Source organism: Pristiophorus japonicus, chromosome 8, assembly GCF_044704955.1.
Source record: "Pristiophorus japonicus isolate sPriJap1 chromosome 8, sPriJap1.hap1, whole genome shotgun sequence".
Taxonomy (NCBI): domain Eukaryota; kingdom Metazoa; phylum Chordata; class Chondrichthyes; family Pristiophoridae; genus Pristiophorus; species Pristiophorus japonicus.
In genome coordinates this window covers 136748488-136767589 of record NC_091984.1, presented here as the reverse complement: position 1 = coordinate 136767589, position 19102 = coordinate 136748488, and the positions used below count along the sequence as shown (strand labels likewise).

Here is a 19102-nt window from a genome sequence, read left to right as displayed (position 1 = left end):
CTCTCCGGATGCGTACGATATGCGCAAGCACCCGAAGAGGCATCGCAAGTGCCGGTTCTTGGCTCGTGGTGCACCGAGAACCGGCATTTGCAAACTGTCAAAATGTCTTTTGACAGATTGCACAGATCCCCAAGAGAAGGCTAAGTGCGGGCAGAGATTTGGGCTATTTGCCCAACTCTTGCCCAGCGAATGTCCTTCAAACTCGTATGCCTGGTAAAAGCAGGCGTAGCGCTTACTTTTACCTGTGTAAGAGTTTAAGATAGAAAAATAACATTTTATCAATAATTTTTATATTAAAAACCCTGTCCATTAAGGCAAGTTTATTTTTACCCCTATTAAAATAAAACACATTAAAAAAAAACTTTTTTGTCCAAAACATTTAATTCCAATTTCAATTAATTTTAAATATGTGACGTGTTTTTCTTATTTATTTAAAACATGTGTTTTGGGGTGTACCCCCATTCATAGAAATAGTGATATCCGTACAAACGGAGATCACCATTACTGTGAATGGGGATGTGTCATTTTCATTGGTTGGTCCACGTGATTCCAGGCTGCACATATGCTCGCTCCTGGAATACGTGAGCCTCGATGCTGGATTGCGAATGGAGGCCTCGGAACGCAAGTATTACTTTTCTCCGGGACCAGGTACTTTCGCAAAAATAATTTTGGTCGAGGTGCCCGCCTGCAAGAAGCCTCCAGCCACAATTTCTGGGCCAATGACTTGGCATGTGCTGCATTAAGCAACGGTTATTAAAAATAGAATTAAGATAAATCAGTTACTGACATTTGGATCTTATTTTTAGAAATGTTTCCGTAATACTAGCAAGGTTTTTAAAATGGCATTCTGCAACTTAATTTTTTCATTCTGATCATTATTTCAGATTGATGCCAACATTCAATTCATGTCGTTGGCCAGTAAAACACAGCTTAAATTGAATAATGGAATCTCTAAATATGCTCATTGCTACGGTACTCCTTTGGTAGACAATTAGTTGCTTTGCTGTATTCACATGCACAGGTTTTGGAATGCACCTTCAGGCTGCTCAGCTGCCAAGCAAATCCATCAAGCATTATGCTCAAATCAAAGACAAGTTTTGCCTACTGAATACTTGAGTCAATACTTGTCTGTTTATATAAAAGGTGGAATTAAATGAGTTTCAGTGCAACAGGAGCGGTGTTGGCCGTGCAGGGGCCCCCTTCCAAAGGTTCGGTTCGGAAGCCTCTACATTTAACCAGACCCAAAAGGAAACATCAATCCAATGTGTGGCGATAGATTTTTATCTAAGGATAAGGGGTAAGCCATTTAGGACCGAGATGAGGAGAAACTTCCTCACTCAGAGAGCTGTTAATCTGTGGAATTCTCTACCGCAGAGAGTTGTTGATGCCAGTTCGTTAGATATATTCAAGAGGGAGTTGGATATGGCCCTTACAGCTGAAGGGATCAAGGGGTATGGAGAGAAAGTAGGAAAGGGGTACTGAGGTGAATGATCAGCCATGATCTTATTGAATGGTGGTGCAGGCTCGAAGGGCCGAATGGCCTACTTCTGCACCTATTTTCTATGTTTCTAGCTGGTTACCAAGATCACCGTGGGCCGATGATGAAAGGCCCAAATTAATTTGTGTAATTGTTTGCGTTTCAGAAGCCGGGCCTGCACTATACATTATACATTAATGATTTAGACGAGGGGATTAAATGCAGTATCTCCAAATTTGCGGATGATACTAAGTTGGGTGGCAGTGTGAGCTGCGAGGAGGATGCTATTAGGCTGCAGAGTGACTTGGATAGGTTAGGTGAGTGGGCAAATGCATGGCAGATGAAGTATAATGTGGATAAATGTGAGGTTATCCACTTTGGTGGTAAAAACAGAGAGACAGACTATTATCTGAATGGTGACAGATTAGGAAAAGGGAAGGTGCAACGAGACCTGGGTGTCATGGTACATCAGTCATTGAAGGTTAGCATGCAGGTACAGCAGGCGGTTAAGAAAGCAAATGGCATGTTGGCCTTCATAGCGAGGGGATTTGAATACAGGGGCAGGGAGGTGTTGCTACAGTTGTACAGGGCCTTGGTGAGGCCACACCTGGAGTATTGTGTACAGTTTTGGTCTCCTAACTTGAGGAAGGACATTCTTGCTATTGAGGGAGTGCAGCGAAGGTTCACCAGACTGATTCCCGGGATGGCGGGACTGACCTATCAAGAAAGATTGGATCAACTGGGCTTGTATTCACTGGAGTTCAGAAGAATGAGAGGGGACCTCATAGAAACGTTTAAAATTCTGACGGGTTTAGACAGGTTAGATGCAGAAAGAATGTTCCCAATGTTGGGGAAGTCCAGAACCAGGGGTCACAGTCTGAGGATAAGGGGTAAGCCATTTAGGACCGAGATGAGGAGAAACTTCTTCACCCAGAGAGTGGTGAACCTGTGGAATTCTCTACCACAGAAAGTAGTTGAGGCCAATTCACTAAATATATTCAAAAGGGAGTTAGATGAAGTCCTTACTACTCGGGGGATCAAGGGTTATGGCGAGAAAGCAGGAAGGGGGTACTGAAGTTTCATGTTCAGCCATGAACTCATTGAATGGCGGTGCAGGCTAGAAGGGCTGAATGGCCTGCTCCTGCACCTATTTTCTATGTTTCTATGTTTCTATGTTTCTATCCAGTTTGTTTAAGTCAGACCCGGTGGTCTGTCTGAAGGAGTGGATGATAGAGCTGTTACTGTACCTCTTAATTTCCACAATGCAGGTGCACTGGGCTCAGCTACTGCTGTTCTCTGTTCCTCCAAAGTGAGCCGAGGAAATCTATGGCTCTTTCTAAAGTAGTGGTTTTATGGACCGCCTACATTCAGGCTCCAGGACCAGCGTGAACGGCTCTGTCCAATTTAATTTGTTACATGCCTCTCCCCGCACCATTGATTGGCAACGAGTCAAGCAACGTTATCTCCGCCGCGTTGTCAATTAAAAAGTTCAGCTCACCAGGCTAGGCTGCGCCTTAATAAGAATGTAGCCTTACAGCGCTGCTCGGGGACACCTTCAGGGTCTGTGTTTAACACGCGTGTCCCAGTAAATGTACATTGTGTCTTTTCTATTACTTTTATGTCATACACATAATGGAGATGGGAAGGGGAGTCAAAAATGATACAAAACACTCCAACTGGAGCCTAACCAAGCACTTGTACAAGTTCAACATTAGCTCCTTTTCTATTTTATGCTTCTAAATAAAAAAAACGATTTGGCTTCCTTTTTTATGGCCTCATTCACTAGTACTGCCACTTTTAATGACCTGTAAATCCACTCCCCAATGTCCCTCGACTCCATTTAAAATCTCACTTCACTTAAATTCTTACCATACAAGATGTATTTACTTTCCCTATTCTTACTTCCAAAATGTATCGGTTCACATTTTTCTACAAAGAACTGCATCTGCCACTCATTTCCCACCCTTCCAGCCTAGTTATGTCCTTCCCAAGTCACAATTGGCCAAATCCCTCCCCCAGCCACCGTGTCATCAACAAATCCAATAGGGTTTCCTCAATTCATAAGGAACTGAGGGGGTGAGATGTAAAGTTCCTGGCCGTAGCTGAACAGATTGCCAATTTTGAGCTGCGGAAAGTTCTGGTTTGTCCACGACTTGAAGTCAGACAGACAGTTGGACAGCTGACAGCACTGGTGGTGATGAGGTAAAGTTTGGCATCTTGACATGGTGGAAGGTGACCTCATGCTACAGATAATGTAGCATATAAACGAGGAACAGGATGATGACAAAGAGAACACCTTGGGTCACGCTTGAGGCGATGGCACAGGAATGGGAGAAACCATGGCAGTAGCCAAACATTCACAAAGTTTATACCGAATAAACTTATTACACAGGTGCAGTTATGAGTTAGTTCAGGGAACGCTCGAGTCAGCAAAAATATCTTTGTCTAAAACATAAGTCAGACACAAAACAACACTAAATGAATGTACTCCAGTATTCATTTGTACACATCAGATGATATTTAAGACACTGGATACCAGCAAACATCAAAGTCAAGTAATAAAATATTCAAAATCTGAAACAAACATGAAAAGCGCAGCAAAAACACAATGTGACCAATTGTTTAAGTGGCAAATAATTTTTTTAAATGGAAGCAATTACCTATTCTTCCCACCCCTGCAGATGAAGCTCAGGGAGGAAATCCTGCATTTACTTGCATGGCTGTTGAGAGGCGTGGTGTATGTATCCCAAGAGGAACAATAACAGAACACAACAACTGAATCCAGCGATTTAATTCACCTTGCAACTGACTCGATTTTTTCCCCCTGTCCACTCCTCACTTCTGATCGTCAGTCCCACTTCATACATTCACCAAGTCTCAAATACCCCCACTCTGCTCAATATAACTCCTCTAAATAATGCTCCTTTCCGATGTCTCCACCCTGCACACCCGAGTCTCTGAGGTACACCGACCCGTGACGTGCCTACAAGAGCAAAGCGTTGTTCTCTGCTGCTCTTACAGCAAGAGCTACAGGGATACTAGGAGATAGTAGCCTTTGCTTTCTTACATCAATCGCGAAGCTGTCCAGTAGTACAGTTCAGCAGAAGCATAGCGGCGGCTGTTCCAACTGTACGTGAACCTTGATAGATGGATGAAATAGACCAGAGAGGAATGATCCATGTGAGGGTCCCACCATTCAGTCCCCACACAGCACATTCGAGAGTGAAAGGAGTGAAAGCCAAATAATTCCTCTTTGAAACAAAATGAATACTTTTACCAGCATCAGCCCAAATATAGATTCTCCCAATAGCCTCCCAGTAATCTATACACAGTTTTGGATCACTTGGTTGCACAAGCTGCAATGGCCAGCAAAAATAAAGTGCAAGAAAATGAGCAGGAAGGTCAGGAGATGAAGTGGTTGTTGAAAATATATAAAATGGTTTATGCAGATTTATTTAAAAAGGAATCCCTCCCTATCCACCACACTCCCTCTGACCTTGCCCCAGTTAGAGTGGTGACTTCTTCGGGATAGGAAGGAAGGATAGAAAGTTGAGAATATTTAAAAATATACACAAAGAGAGCCAGTAATTAGTTAGCAGCAACACACACAGCAGACTGTCCATATCAAACAGAACTCACAATATCCCAGTTTCCAAGTGTTTAGAATGTCTATTTCCCCCAATCCCCTTTAAAGTTTAATTTGAATGCTCAGCACGTTTGTTTTGTTAGCAGTAACGTATGGAAGGAGGAAAGGCCACTCATCCCATCGAGTCTGGTACAACCAACATCACAGGTAACAGTTTCCAAGTAGAAGTACCTGAGAATCATGCTCACCAGTCTTCTCTAAATCTAGTCCAATGCATAAATTGTCTTGTTAATTTATTCTTCAGAGTGAGCACTGGTGGAGGAGGGCTGGCAGCAGATGAGAAGAGGGGGCACAGCCTTCGAGAAGGAGCAGCTGGATGCAGGACAGAGGTTGCCAGGAACACAATGGAGAAGCATGTGGGACTGAAACAAAGGTGGTGGGGTGTGAAGGGCAGCGAGTGCAGCAGTAGAGGAAGGAGTGGGGCTCGAGAAACAATTAGCAGCAGAGAACAGCAAGGAATTCCATGCCATTCAATGACTGAGGCAGATTAGCGGGCAGTATAACGGGGAAGGGTAGAAAGGCCGCAAGTGGGACAGAACAGGGAACAGGGTAGAGGTGCCTGGGTTGTTTTCATCTTTTTTTTGCCTCTCCCAGGAAATCACATGGTTTCGCATGGGGTGGAGTGTATATGTTGTGATACACAAGGTATCGCAAGTGTGTGGGACAGGCTTGATGGACCAGATGGCCTTTACCTGTCCGTCATTTTTCATACGTTTGTATGAAGAGCATCTGGGGCCAATTTTCTAAATCATAGCGGGAGAAAACGGGGAGGAAAGTGGGTTAAAATAGCAGTAGTTTGGAAATGGCAATGTGGCCTGATTCCTAAAGATGAAATTTGCCAAAGGTGGGCTGCAGGGGAAGATGTGAATGCGGAAAAATACATTTAATTAAAAAGATATTTTTTTCAAAACTTACCTGACAGGGAGCTGAATTGCTGTGGTGGTGGTGTGGAAAGTTCTACAGCTCCACCATTTTCGTCAGTATAGCTGCTAATTTGATTGGGACCCACGGCAGCTATTTGGCCACTTAATAATGGAAATCCTACCGATGTGGCACCCAGAGGGGTAACAGGGGAATGGTGATAGCCAAAAATGGAGTGTGCAACATACACACTGAACTTACTCAGGAAAAACTCAGTGATAGATGTTTGGGTGAAGGAGAGGCGCAAGAAACAAAAACAAAGAAAGTCTTGCATTGAGATAGCACTTCATCAAACCTCAAAAACATCTCAAAATGCTTCAATACAATCATGATTCTGAAATACAGTGACTGTTACAATGCAGGACAAAGCAGCAGGATTTCAAATACTAAGAAGATGAATGACCAGGTAATCTGTTTTTAATGGCAGTGGTTGAGCGATGAATGTAGATCGGGAAACCAGGAGAGCATTATATATTCATGTCTTAGAGTGGGGCTGAATCCACAATCCGCTGACTAAGAAATAAGAGTTCAACTGAGCCAAGTGGATACGAACATCCAGCATACGAAGACAACTTTCATCCCATCTCCAGGCTGGAGTTGAACCGAATTTCCAGAGATGAAAGACCAGACCCTACCTGTCAAAGTTCCAACAAATGCTTTTTTTTTATATAAAAAAGAGATTGTCAAATTTTATTTATAAGAAAAAAGTTGGAATCAATTTTGATTCTATAATCAGGGATTGGATTGATATAAATCAGATCTTGGGAAGTGAGCAGGCGCATGTCTTTTCTCATGGATTTTCATTAGTTAAATTTTTCCAGTTAGATGCTTCGAAAACTGACTTGGCAGCAGAGAACAGTTGGTAATAGACGACGGATCTGGGCATAATGATGAGTGGAATTCCACTTGCCGAAGTATTTCATTGGTTGTAAAGTGTTTGGAACGTTCTGAGGTCATGAAAGACCCAATATAAATGCAAGTCTTTCTTTCAATCATAACTGAAGACAAAAGGGACGGAATTGCCCCTTTTAATAGCCCCATTAATGCCTCCGGGGCCTCCAACGTGGCACATTGCCGTTTTCGCCCGGGGTTGGGGGGTGGGGGGGGGGGGGGGTCGGTGGATGCGAGTGCCACCAGGAAAATTGCGCTGGAGGTTTGAGGGCAACTCCCCCACTGCCCCCACCCCGATTAGTGCCCCGGGCCAGCGCGCAACCGGCATGTGATCCCTCACTGTCACGCACCGACCTTTTTGCGGCCCTTGGGGGAAATTGCCCCACGGGTCGTGAAACAGGCAGACATCTGCTGCCGGGGGGCCCCTTAAAGGGGAAGCCTTTAGCCACCATTTTTATGGGTGCCATTTTTATTTGTTTGCCGATTCTTGCGTCGGCCCACATGTCGACAGCCATCATGCAGCACGGCACTCCGTTTTGGGTGTTGGCCCGGGTCGATCGCGTCCCTGGCGACAATCAAAGGGCCTGCAGAATGCATAGCAGCCCTCCTCTTTAATTGAAGTGGAGGGGCAGTGTAGCACGTCAGCACGATGTGGAGTATCCGAGTAGCGCTGGCCTCCTCAGCATACTGCTGTCACGCGGAAAGCGCCCCTCCAAGGAAGCAGAGCTTCCTTTGTGGGGTGCACAGCCCAATTCCGCATCAGGGGCGGGACTTCCAGGCCGGGCCCAATCAGGGCGAAGGGCAATTTATCAGAAACAGCTTCAAATTGACATGATTTGAAAATCTAAAAGCCCATTAGATCATGTCTCGTCATTAGTGAGATGTGTGCACACAGATGTCCATCACTCACAGGTCACTGTCACTTGGAGCATTGTGCATTGTTTGGGCAATCACAAAGAGTTCAATCAGAAGAGATTAAAGTTGAAGACTGCAATGGTGCTGGAATGACTGAAGAATAATTTCCTGGTGAATATTGTCAATCTCCTTACACTGATCACCTGACCAAGGAGCTTGATTTTGTCAGTGGACTATAAGGAGTATTGTTCTCTGTATAGTTCAGAGTGTAAATTGCAGGGCAGACAGAACAGACGCCAGTGGAATTCCAATCATTGTGCCCAGATCCCTCATCCATTTATAACCAACTCCTCTCTTCTGCCAAGTCGGTTTTCAAAGGACCTAACTTGCAATTAAAACTGGCAACATTTAAATAATGAAAATCCATGAGAAAAGACATGCCTCTGCTCTCCTCCCAAGGTCCAATTTATATCAATCCAATCCGTGATTACAAGTATCAAAAAGTACTTTGAAATCCTATCATCCCAAAAGTACACAGCATATTCAAAGATGGTAATTCCCATAAAAAATGTAAGTTGCTTCATATAAAAAAATTCTTAATTACAGTGCATTGGTTGCAGAGCTTAATGTCGTTCTTGGCAAATTTCAAAAGCACTTCATTGTGGAGCTAGAATTCACCAAACAAATGCCATCAATTAGGAACAGAAAGAATAGTGATGAACTTGCTTTCTTTGTGCTTCAATGTGTTTTACATAAAGAAAGCAGCAGTTCTTACAACACACTTGAAAGTGCGCTGCAGATAAAAATGTACACTTATAATCACATTGAAATGACAGGTCAAGACTGCTTAGAGAGCAGAGAGCATGATAACATGTACTAACTAGGCACCAACAGATGAATAAACAGATTGAATAGCATTTACAATGATGAGAATAGGGCACAAACTGAAAAACAATGCACAAAACTGAATTCCATAAAATAGGTTAGAGATTGAATTTACACAGTAATACACTACATAGTATTTACAGCATGGAAACAAGCCTTTCAGCCCAACAGGTCTGTGCCAGTGTTTATGCTCCACACAATGCTGTGCACACTCTGGCACCCAAAAGTGCAGATATAGGACATTGAACAGATTCCCACAGGGTTCTGGTCCTGGCACTCATGTTATTCAATGTCTACGCCAGTGATCTGCCTGAAACAGAATCCTACAAGTTTGTATATGCTGATGAGATTGACTTGGCCACGCAAAACACAAATCTCTCCATCACCAAAGAGACCCTGACCAGCGATTTACAGAAGATGGAGGCCTACTTCCACTGATGGCAACTCGGGCCAAACCCACAAAAGACCGTCACCTCGACACCCATCAAGAAAACCAAGCCTCCTTTTGCGGTGCAGAAGTAAACCTTGCCAAAAAAGCTTCCTCTTTAGGAGTCACGCTTGATCGCACCCTGTCATATAGACAAACTCCAGAACCTTGGGAAGAAACCCAACTTGATCCAGAAACTCGCCGGATCCACGTGGGTAGAACTCATCCTGGTGTACTCTACAGCGGAGTACTGCTATCAAATCACCATGTCAAATCCGCTGATGTCCAGCTGAATTCTATGACGAGAATTATCACCGGTATCCTTTTATTGACCTTGGCTTGCAAACATCACACCATCGCATCAACGGCGTGAATATGCAGTCTCCAGAGAATACAACCCCAACACCAGCGAAGACATGCCGATCCAGGCTGACTTGAACCACCTACCAACCCGTCTCAAATCTAGGCGGCCATTTTGGACCGTCGCCGAAGCCCTTTAGCGATCTCCCCCTCAGCCTTGATGACCGATGGCAAAATGCTTGGAAAAACTGCGGCATATGGAATGGATTCCTTATAGAGGACCCCACAGTACAACCTGCAGGATCAAACCTTCCTCGCAAACAGTGGACAACTATCAACTGCCTCAGAACTGGTCATGGTAGATGCTGCCACCTTCTCCACAGATGGAAGATTAAAACATCCCCATCATGCGACTGTGGAGCTCCTAATCAGACCCTGGAGCACATCATCGAGCACTGCCCTCAGAGGAAATTTGCAGGCAGCCTACAAGATAGCCACGCTGTTGCACCGGAATTCTGGCTTAGGCAATATCCAACTTAGTTATTGACATTTGATTTGCTTTGCTACTACCATACCAAAGAAGATGATCCTTCTATTCCTTTCTAGCTGTGTTTATCTAGCTTCCCTTTAAGTGCATCTAATCTATTTGCCTCAATTTCTCAAGAAATTTCTCCTAATCCTTAATGGATTTATTCGTGACGATTATATATTTATGGCCATTGGTTCTGGATTCCCCCACAAGTGGAAACATCATTTATATTACTGATACTCAACTTAATATGAGCTACTCCTGCTCCTATTTCTTATGTTATGTTCTACACTTTTCATCCGGTAACCTTTTATGTTACATAAGTACAGAAGACATTAATCTCACAGTTTGGCCCCATGCTGTAAGAGACTAGACACTTGGGGAAACCAAAAGCATCATCAAAACGTGGGTCTACAAACATGTCACTGGAACTGGTTTTGGTGAACTAAACATGGGAGTCCTATTCACCACAGATTGGATCTGAACTTAACACACTGCCTGGCACTCCGCTTTACAAGTGAAAGGTGGCGAGCGATGCACAGAATTTCTAGACAAAATGAGACAACATAGAATTTGCGTACATAAGAACATAAGAAATAGGAGTAGGAATAGGCCATATGGCCCCTCGAGCTTGCTCTGCCATTTAATACGATCATGGCTGATCCGATCATGGACTCAGGTCCACTTCCCTGCCCGCTCTCCATAACCCCTTATTCCCTTATCGGTTAAGAAGCTGTCTATCTCTGTCTTAAATTTATTCAATGTCCCAGCTTCCACAGCTCTCTGAGGCAGCGAATTCCACAGATTTACAACCCTCTGAGAAAAAACATTTCTCCTCATCTCTGTTTTACTTGGGCCCTATTCTAAGATTATGCCCCCTAGCTCTAGTCTCCCCCATCAGTGGAAACATCCTCTCTGCATCCACCTTGTCAAGCCCCCTCATAATCTTATACGTTTCAATAAGATCACCTCTCAGTCTTCTGAATTCCAATGAGTAGAGGCCCAACCTCCTCAACCTTTCCTCATAAGTCAACCCCCTCATCTTCGGAATCAACCGAGTGAACCTTCTCTGAACTGCCTCCAAAGCAAGTATATCCTTTCGTAAATATGTAAACCAAAACTGCACGCAGTATTCCAGGTATGGCCTCACCAATACCCTGTATAACTGTAGCAAGACTTCCCTGTTTTTATACTCTATCCCCTTTGCAATAAAGGCCAAGATTCCGTTGGCCTTCCTGATCACTTGCTGTACCTGCATACTAACCTTTAGTGTTTCATGCACAAGTACCCCCAGGTTCCGCTGTACTTTGCGATTTTTCTCCATTTAAATAATAACTTGCTCTTTGATTTTTTTCTGCCAAAGTGCATGACCTCACACTTTCCAACATTATACTCCATCTGCCAAATTTTTGCCCACTCAATCAGTAGGCTGTAGAAGACAGGAGAAAACTGCCAGTGCTGTCAAACTCAGATTTCAAATTTGGGGAAATACTGGCCCTGGCCACTCTGCACAACGGCATGGTTTAGAGGTCAGAATCGTGATCACAAACCTGCGTCCCAACACAGTACGCTGTCTGCTGGAGCTGCTGTGCACCGTGCCACAATTTTAAATTTGTGAAACCTATACCAACTTGCAGTTATATAGCGCCTTTAACGGAGTAAAACATCCCAAGACGCTTCACAGGAGCGTCATCAAACCGAATTTGACACAGAGCCACATAAGCAGCTATTAGGACAGGTGACCAAAAGCTTGGTCAAATAAGTAGGTTTTAAGGAGCCTCTTAAAGGAAGAGAGAAGTAGAGAGCTTTAGGGAGGGAATTCCAGGGCTTAGGGCCGAGGCAGTTGAAGGCACGGCTGCCAATGGTGGAACGATGAAAATCAGGGATGCGCAAGAGGCCAGAATTGGAGGAGTGCAGAGATCTTGTAGGTTGGAGGAGGTTAGAGATAGTGAGGGCTGAAGCTATGGAGGGATTTGAACACGGGGACAAGAATTTTAAAACCAAGGCATTGCCGGAAAGGAAGCCAGCCTAAGTCAGTGATGACAATCACCTAAACTAGCTTTACTTTTAATGGTTAACATGCAGAGACTTTAAAAGGTAGAATATAGATTGATCCCAGATAGCAAGCAAAAACAATGCTTTGTTCGACTAAACCCTGCATTTCAGCTGTCGTCTTCTGTTATAGCAAAACACATCACACATTATTTGGCTGGCTCCCAAGTAACACGTTACAGCAAGTACCAATTAGCTGTTGCAAAATAAAATTACAGCAGCTGTTTTGATAAATCCAGTGAGATAAAGATAGCAACACTCTCTAGCATGATACAAATGTAAAATCAAACACTATGATGACATTGCAGCTGGAATTTAGTTTTTTCCTTCGCTCAATTTCACAAATTTGCTCTATGCAAGGAAAGAAGTTGTATCTCCAAGGAACAGTGGAGGCTAAATAATGATAAGCTGAAGAAATGGCTTGTGAGAACAGTGTGTGTGTGTGTGTGTGGGCGTGCGGGCGTGTGGGGGGCAAGAATCTTGTGAAATTTCACCCCACTGAAAGGAATTTCAGGATGGGAGGAGGGGTTCACTGCTTGTAATAAACTCCCCAGTAATGGCACAGTGCACTGGAACACCAATACACTGCAGCTCAATGATTGTGGGGCACAGGTTCGCACTCATAATTCCTCACACATTGAGCTCCTAATCACAACTGAGTTTCTGCCCTCCACAATTCCCTGCACACCAGGCTTGTGATCTCAGTGTTTCAACACGGAAGAAGGTCCTGATGATTCTTTGCATGGCAAGTTCCTAATCTGTGTGATTTGCCACCTGATGGAGCTGACCTCAGCACAGCTCCTGAACTCCTCTATTCACAGCTCAGGCACACTACTGGCAGATGCCAGGAGACAAGAATCACGAATGCGTCCTCCGGCCCAGCGATAGCAGTTTCTGGGAGAGGGGAACTCAAAACAAAAATCACTTTCCAAGACTCAAATTATCCTTCTTATACACTGTATAATCAAAATCTGGTTTACTCTATTTGTACATTATTAGGGTACCCTCCTTCATTAAATAAACTGGGTATTCTTCCAATCACATTTTGTATTACCAAAATCTGTAGCAAATGCCACATAATACAAATTGGATTTAGTGCGCGTTGGTGATAGAAGTGAGCTGTTGAGAAATATCACACGACTACAAGCCAGTTTTCCAGTGGGGTTAAAAAATCTTTTACACAGCTACACGCCAGTGCTCCAGTGGGGTTCGAGAAACATTACACAGCTACAAGTCTTATGAAATCACATATGGAAAACTGGCTTGAATTCCTCAGACTAATTTAATTTAGTATCCTTTGAGTGCCAGAGGGCATGTGCAACTCATCTCTTTGGCTGGATTCAATTACAGCCCCAAGATGTAAGGACAGTGCAAGATCCTCTAATTTAATCTTTTCTTGGTTGCAAAAATTCACTCTGCTCATTGATGCAAGCTACTATATATTTTTGCCCGTCCTTTTGCTAGTTGTTGCCCAATTCCTTCTGTCACTTTTCTTTGAACACTGTCCTTTAATTCCTCAGTCACACAATCTTTTGGGGGAGGCTAAACAGAGAGAGAGAAAACCTGCGGCCAATTTAGGAAAGAAGACTGCCGAAACAAATAGACAGATGCAAAAATAACTCACGAGATGTAATCCAAATCATAAAGTATTACAAATATAAACTCGAACTTGAGTAGTGAGCAAATGGACACATTTTCAACCCTTCACCAAACAGCGCCACTGTTCCCAGATGGCTGAAACGCTAACTAAAAAGGGTAGTCGGATTCCTCAAGCTCCTCTGGAAACATTGATGCCACAGGTGGCAAATACAAACGGTCTTCACTGGCAATGAGCAATGCTATGTTTTTTTTGGAGTGTTCAGAACTTCCCATTCAGACTGGCAACGCCATTCTCCTGTTACGGGCCTGTGTGTGCTGATCATCCAGTCACTGGGGAAGGTCTGGTAGCCTTAAAGTTAATGAAGGATTGCATGCACCGCTGTTTGTTCTTACAATGCGGTGGAATTGCTCTAGAATATAAATGGAGTGGATTCTGGATGCACATTACCTAGATTACAAAAGTGCTTCTGCTCGAGACAGCTCCGTAATGCAAAGTGGGCAGGCCTGCAAGAGTGTGAATTGTAGCTGGAATGGATAGATTTGCTCAATAAACACAGCTCCACAAGTGAAAGAATTGATGTATATCTGATAAATAGGCAAAAAAAAAAAGTTCAAGTAGTAAGCGCAAGCCCTCCTGGAAGCTGGGTCATTCGTGCTTTGTCTGCACCACAGAGCCGAGAGAAACAGGAAGGAGCTGCTTCGAGCAGAGAAAGAGGAACCCTGTGCCAACCTCCCAACCACATCAGCAGCCGCTTTTAAACACAAGTGTCCTTTTAACCTGAACCTCCAGCTGCCATCATGCATTTCAGAGCGTAATACTGCAACTTACACAGGAATCCAGTACAAAAGCTGGTAAATATAGCTGCTCCCCGACTAACCACATACATGTTACGTTAGTACAGTTCAACAACTTATGGTTCTTCCTCCCTCTTTCTTCCCTAATTTTCTTTCCTTCTTTTCTAAAGACGCTGATCATTTCTAGAGTACAGTTCCAAGGCATCCAGCAGCCATTCTTCACATGCGAGCATAGACAATGAGTGGCAGAGAGGGCTATTCAGTCACAGGGCATCACAGCACCAACCTATTCAGACCCGAAGTCCATATGTGCACTTGTTCCAGTAGGGGTCACGGGACTGGATCAGATGACAATCATTGCTGATATTTTTCCCCTATCTAAACCAAGGACATAGCAGCCCACTGTAGCAGCACAACATTTAAATATTTCTGCACAAAAGTCTTCCTTGAATTAAAACAAGCTAATGCCTGACATCATCATCATTATAGGCAGTCCCTCGGAATCGAGGAAGACTTGCTTCCACTCCTGAAGTGAGTTCTTTGGTGGTTGAACAGTCCAATATGAGAGCCACAGATTATGTCACAGGTGGGACAGATAGTTGAGGGAAGGGCTGGGTGGGACTGGTTTGCCGCACGCTCTTTCCGCTGTCTGCGCTTGATTTCTGCATGCTCTCGGCGTTGAGACTCGAGGTGCTCAGCGCCCTGTCGGATGCACTTCCTCCACTTAGGGTGGTCTTGGGCCAGGGATTCCCAGGTGTCAGTGGGGATGTTGCACTTTATCAGGGAGGTTTTGAGGGTGCCCTAGTAGCGTTTCCGCTGCCCATCTTTGGTTCGTTTGCCATGAAGGAGCTCCGAGTCGAGCACTGTTTTGGGAGTCTCGTGTCTAGCATGCGGACTATGTGGCCTGCCCAGCGGAGCTGATCGAGTGTGGTCAGTGCTTCAATGCTGGGGTTGTTAGTCTGAGTGAGGACGCTGATGTTGGTGCACCTGTCCTCCCATGGGATTTGTAGGATCTTGCGGAGACATCGTTGATGATATTTCTCCAGCAGCTTCAGGTGTCTACTGTACATGGTCCATGTCTCTGAGCCATACAGGAGGGCAGGTATTACTACAGCCCTGTAGTTCATGAGCTTGGTGGCAGTTTGGAGGGCCTGGTCTTCAAACATTCTTTTCCTCAGGCGACCGAAGGCTGCACTGGCGCACTGGAGGTGGTGTTGGATCTCGTCGTCAATGCCTGCTCTTGTTGATAGTAGCCTCCCGAGATATGGGAAGTGGTCCACGGTGTCCAGGGCCGCGCCGTGGATCTTGATGACTGGGGGGCAGTGCTGTGCGGTGAGGACAGGCTGGTGGAGGATTTTTGTCTTACGGATGTTTAGCGAAAGGCCAACACAGACCCTCTACCATAACTTGTACATGGTTGAAGCAGCAAAAACTAATACCACATCTGAAGTTATGTTACCAGGAACTGTTTTTTTTCCATAAAGACATACGCTGATCGCTGACTGTGACAGGTTACCGCTCAAAACGAGGCGCAGAAATTCATAAATTAAATCCAGTTTATTTATTAATACCAACAATCTTTTAGTAGTTTTTCTTTAAATTATGGAATTATGGGCTGAAGTTGTGGCGGAGGCGACGTTACAGAGGTGGAAGAAGACAGTCTTTGTGATGGGAGGGGGAAACAGGTCAGAATTATAGCTGGAGGTCAAAATAAAACTCCAAGGTTGAAAACAGTCTGATTCAGCCTGAGACAGTTGCTATAAAGAGGGATAGATTCAGAGGTGAGGGTAGAGAGTTTGAAGGAGGTCAAAGACCACTGCCACAATTGGAGCTGCTTTGGTGATAATACTGTGAAATAAATGGGGCCAAAATGAATCGTCAAGCTTCAAAGGATACAGCGGACCACTCGATGCTGCTTCACAAATGAGAAACAATGACATCCAACCATTAGAAAGCCCAGTGGTTAAATGTTGGAGATTTAACCAGGGAGACCCTGCTTCGAGTCCTCTAACCAACAAGAAGTGCCTATACAGGTATTATGTAATTTCTTGAGCAAGAGACTCGCTGTACTCAAGTGTACCCAACTGATAGAAAGTCAGCAAGAGATCTGTGTGAAAATAGTGAGCCCCATCCACAGGAATTGGACACTCGGTTGGGAGTGGGAGGAGCGCGCAGGACAGGAGTGGAACTGCGGACCATTGACAGATTGTTCTCCGTCCCCTCAATGTGTGTCGCTGTATAAATGGGGAGCCGCAGCTCGGCGGATCCGGACGAGCAGCGAGAGGCCGAGGAGGCGGCGGCGGAGCCCATCTTGGGGGCGGCGAACGGGCTGGAGTCTGAGGGCCCGGGGGGAGGTGGGGGCAAGGGAGGGGACTCTGGGAAATAGACAAGGGCCCCCAGGAGTGGAGCAAGCTGGGGCACTGCCACGCCGTGCTGACGGTCTGCGTGCTCTGCTACATCAACCTGCTCAAATACATGGCAGGTGGGTCAGGTGGTTAACATGGTCAATGAGGTGGGGGGGGGGTCGGGGGCACCACAGGATCAAGGCGAGGGACATTTGGGGGGGGAGGGGGTCATTGTTTGATGAGAGGGTCACATTAGAGGGGAGTGAGGCTCAACATGGTCACGGGGATATGAGGGTGAGAGGGGGTCACTATGGTCAGCGGACGTTCATCATACTAGAGTCAGGGAGGCGACAGTCGGCCGGGGGAGGGGGAAGGAGAGGGTATAGTACGGTCGGGGAGGGACGTTATTTGAGGATCAGGGAGAGAGGCGGTGACAGTAGGCCTGGGGGAGAGAGTGGGGTCACATTAGAGGAGTCAGGGGGTAACAGTAGGTCAGGGGAGGGGGGAGAAGAAGGGTCAGCATGGTAAATGGAGGGACAGCATTCAAGAGTGTCACATTAGGTCATGCGGATGGTGGGGAAAAAAGAGGTGGCCAGTATGGTCAAGAGAGGGGTCACAGGTAGGTGGGTCGACATAGTCAAGAGAATCTTATGGAAAAGAGGGGGTCAGTATGATCAAGGGGGCACGTTAGATGGTCAGAGAGAGAGGTGGATCACAGTGGGAGGAGGGCAGCATGGTCAATTTGCCTTTATTGCATAGAATACAAGAGCAGGGAGGTTATGCATGAACTGTCTAAAACACTAGTTGGGCCACAGCTAGAATACTGCATGCAGTTCTGATAATCACATTACAGGAAAGATGTGATTGCACTAGAGAGGAGATTTACGAGGTTGTTGCCTGCACTGGAGAATTTTAGCTATGAGGAAAGATTGGAAAGGCTGGGTTTGTTTTCTTTGGAACAGAGGAGGCTGAGGGGAGACCTTATTGAGGTGTATAAAATTATGAGGATCCTAGAGTGGATCGGAAGGACCTATTTCCCTTAGCAGAGGTGTCAGCAACCAGGGAGCATAGATTTAAAGTAGTTGGTAGGAGGTTTAAAGGAGATTTGAGGGGTATTTTTTTCACCCAGAGTGTGCTGGGGGGCTGGAACTCGCTGCCCGAAAGGGTGGTAGAGGCAGAAACCCTCACATGTAAAAAGTACTTGGATGTGCACCTGAAGTGCTGTAACCTACAGGGCTACGGACCAAGAACTGGAAAATGGGATTAGGCTGGTTAGCGCTTTGTCGGCCGCCACAGATACAATGGGCTGAAATGGCCTCCTTCCATGCTGTAAATTTCTATGATTCCAGGACCAATGAAGGAGAGATGTCCCTCCATGGTTGATAAGAGATTGGTTTTGACTTGACAATTCACACAAGAAAACTGCGTAGTTAGCAGATTTACCAAATCACAGCTATAGAACAACACCAATTGGGAGAATACTCAAATTACATTTTCTGTTCATTTTACAGGCAGCACAACTTAACTCATCAGTCCCTAAGCTGTACTACAGTGGTTGCTGAAGTGTTGTTTCATCTATCTACTAATAAAGGAACGTGTGGGCCAGGCGTGATATTTTCCAGTTAACTTGTTAGAAAGAAAAGAATGGTTTTACTACTTTGCTGCACATATAACCAAAAGAACGCAAACAATGGTTAACTCTTTTTACATTTTTCCTGCAATTCTTCTTGCAATCAGCTTCAATCTGTTCCCCAGGTATGCAACTGGCTGGCTCAAGACTGCCAGTATTTTTTTCAAAAAGATTTCAATGGAGGCCAATATATACAAACCTTCAGGAAGATTGATTTCACATTTTCCATTTACCCGTACATTCAATTTATTTCATGTAGTCTCAGTGAGAGAAATATATTTTTAAAAACATTTCCTATCAAGGAACAAGTCACGAGTGTGATGGAACTTAGGTGTGGTTCAGTGGTAACACCCTCACATCTGAGTCAGAAGGTTGTGGGTTCAAGCTAAACTCCTGAGACGTGAGCACATGTTCATGGTTCATGTTCATACTGAGGGAGTACTGAACTGTCAGAGGTGCCGTCTTTCAGATGAAACGTTAAACCGTGGCCCGTCTGTCCTCTCTGGTGGACATAAAGGATCCCAGGGCACTATTCAAAGAGGAGCAGAGAAGTTCTCCCATGTCCTGGCCAATATTTATCCCTCAACCAACACCTAAAAACAAATGATCTGATCAATTATTTCATTGCTGTTTGTGCAACCTTGCTGTGCGCCCTACATTACAACAGTAAGCAGACTTCATGAGTACTTCATTAGCGGTAAAGCGCTCTGGAACATTGAGGTCATGAATTACGCTATATAAATGCAAGTT

At 44.9% G+C, this 19102-nt stretch overlaps 1 protein-coding gene across 2 annotated transcripts in view; it reads right to left on the bottom strand.

Moving 5' to 3' along the window:
- The window catches only part of imp3 (IMP U3 small nucleolar ribonucleoprotein 3), a 330757-nt gene that overhangs the window by 25753 nt on the left and 285902 nt on the right, over positions 1–19102 (bottom strand). The window lies entirely within an intron of this gene.